The sequence below is a fragment of the Suncus etruscus genome, chromosome 8 (assembly GCF_024139225.1).
Source record: "Suncus etruscus isolate mSunEtr1 chromosome 8, mSunEtr1.pri.cur, whole genome shotgun sequence".
Taxonomy (NCBI): domain Eukaryota; kingdom Metazoa; phylum Chordata; class Mammalia; order Eulipotyphla; family Soricidae; genus Suncus; species Suncus etruscus.
The window spans coordinates 106074473-106077124 of NC_064855.1; the positions used below are offsets into that span (position 1 = coordinate 106074473).

The following is a 2652-nucleotide window of genomic DNA, read 5'->3' on the forward strand; positions in this document are numbered from 1 at the left end:
ATGCTTCAGAGTGACTAGCATTGTTTGTCCCACTCTTGCTCTTCTCTGATTTTTAATGGCTTTAATTTGCAGACTCTACTTTCCTTCTCTTTTTATTTCCATTTTACTATTTGGTAGAAATTTCTGAGGATTCTTTGAGGGCAGAGACAGGAATGTTTTCTAGAGTAATAATTTGCCTTTTGTGCTACTCAACAAATGAAGACAGACTCAGAGGCTAATTTTAACACTGCTAATGCAGAGTTTCAACCATTTCTAAATATATACAACTTCTAATATATGAGAGATCTTTTATTAGTGCTCAATATTTTAAAATATAGACTTTCTAATCTATTAGATTTAATCTGGTAATATTTTGATTGATTTTTAATTTCTGTTAGGTATTTAACTATCTATAGTATATATTTCTAGGTATCTACTATATATTAGATATTTTTAAATTATACTTTGAGTGATAATATACTTATGGAGGAAACAACTACATTCTACTATTCCTATAAAACTCCAAGTAATTGGATAACCTCAGTCTTCTTTTATCCTTCTATTCGGCATGTAAAAATACTCTTGACAGTGCTTGCTTCAGCAGCACATATACTAAAATTGAAATGATACAAAGAAGATTAGCATGGCCCCTGCACAAGGATGACATTCAAATTCGTGAAGCATTTTATATTTAAGAAAAATACTCTTAATAAATAAAAGTCAGTGATATGTACACAGGTTGCACTTAACTTTTAGGAAATACTGTTAAATTGAAAGCCAATTTAAGTCTGTCTTTTTTCTTATATATTTTCAGTTTAATGATATTATAAAGTTATGAAATAGTTAAAAATTTAAACTAACATTTTATTAATTATCTTCTATTCTTTAGTAAAAAACTGTTATTATACAACATAGAAATAGTATAACTAGAAAACCGGCATAACTTTGCAAAAGCCGGCTCCCTGTGTGTGACAACAGGCGGGGAAAATCCACGAAAGTACACCGGCCCAGTGGGGCCCAACTGTGAAAAACTGTGAGTTTGACCTGTATATGTCTGTCTACTGTCGTCCTCTTGCATGAAACTCTTGCGAGTGGGGCAAAAAGAGGCTCCAGAAAACTTGATTGCCCAGACGCCATTTACAGGGAGGGACTACAAAGCATGAAAACCGGCATAACTTTGCAAAAGCCGGCTCCCTGTGTGTGACAACAGGCGGGGAAAATCCACGAAAGTACACCGGCAGTGGGGCCCAACTGTGAAAAACTGTGAGTTTGACCTGTATATGTCTGTCTACTGTCCTCTTGCGTGAAACTCTTGTGAGTGGGGCAAAAAGAGGCTCCAGAAAACTCGCTCGCCCAGACGCCATTTTCAGGGAGGGACTACAGAGCATGAAAACCGGCATAACTTTGCAAAAGCCGGCTCCCTGTGTGTGACAACAGGCGGGGAAAATCCACGAAAGTACACCGGCCCAGTGGGGCCCAACTGTGAAAAACTGTGAGTTTGACCTGTATATGTCTGTCTACTGTCCTCTTGCGTGAAACTCTTGTGAGTGGGGCAAAAAGAGGCTCCAGAAAACTCGCTCGCCCAGACGCCATTTTCAGGGAGGGACTACAGAGCATGAAAACCGGCATAACTTTGCAAAAGCCGGCTCCCTGTGTGTGACAACAGGCGGGGAAAATCCACGAAAGTACACCGGCCCAGTGGGGCCCAACTGTGAAAAACTGTGAGTTTGACCTGTATATGTCTGTCTACTGTCATCCTCTTGCGTGAAACTCTTGCGAGTGGGGCAAAAAGAGGCTCCAGAAAACTCGCTCGCCCAGACGCCATTTTCAGGGAGGGACTACAAAGCATGAAAAAAGGCTACGCGGCCGTGCACTCTTTCTAAGGAAAGAACACCATTGCAACAAGAAGGAAAAATTACACTAAGAACGGTGCTATATCACAGAAGCAAACATTTCTCTCCGGACTGTCTTCTCTGTTGCATGCTTGGGCCTAAGATTTGACCCAGTGTGAGGCTTCATCTACGGAGGACTGACCTCCCTTAGAGGCAAGTCAGCCCATCCAGAAAGGGAGGAGCCAGAGGAGTGTGCTGCCTGCATCATATAGACAATGAATACCACCACAACACGTAGAAAAACCCACAATACAAGTGTGACAATGGGGAAACAACGCAGGCCAACATCAGACATAGAGAATGAAGATGACAATTCTGAGGACCAGATAATGACCAACCAACTAATCAACCTCTCAGATAAGGACTTTAAACTAGCAATATGGAAGATGCTCAACGGACTCCAAGAAACCATGGATCGAGTTGAACAGAACACTAATAAGAACCAAGAAAATATGAAGACAAAAATCACAAAATTCCAAACTGAAGTAACATGTCAACTAACAGGACTGAAAAAGTCAGTAAACGAAGTGAATGACAAAATGGATAAGCTCTGGGAAAGGGTATCAGAAGCTGAGAATAGACTTGGTGCTGTGGAAGAAGAGATACATAACAATTCCATACAGCAGGAGAGATTAGACAAAAAACTTAAAGCAAATGAGCAGACAATGGAAAAATTAGTCAAAGAATGGGAACAGATGAAAATAGAAGTCTATGATAAGATCAACAGAAACAACTTAAGAATCATTGGAGTCCCAGAGACCCAGGAAGAAAACTTCCAGGA

The 2652-nt window shown here is 40.1% G+C and overlaps 1 non-coding gene across 1 annotated transcript; it reads left to right on the forward strand.

The window, feature by feature from the left end:
* The first annotated feature begins 567 nt into the window (after positions 1-567).
* On the forward strand, positions 568-674 carry LOC126016983 (U6 spliceosomal RNA). The gene has a single exon (XR_007498664.1). It is a non-coding gene; the product is annotated as a U6 spliceosomal RNA (small nuclear RNA).
* The last annotated feature ends 1978 nt before the right edge of the window (positions 675-2652 follow it).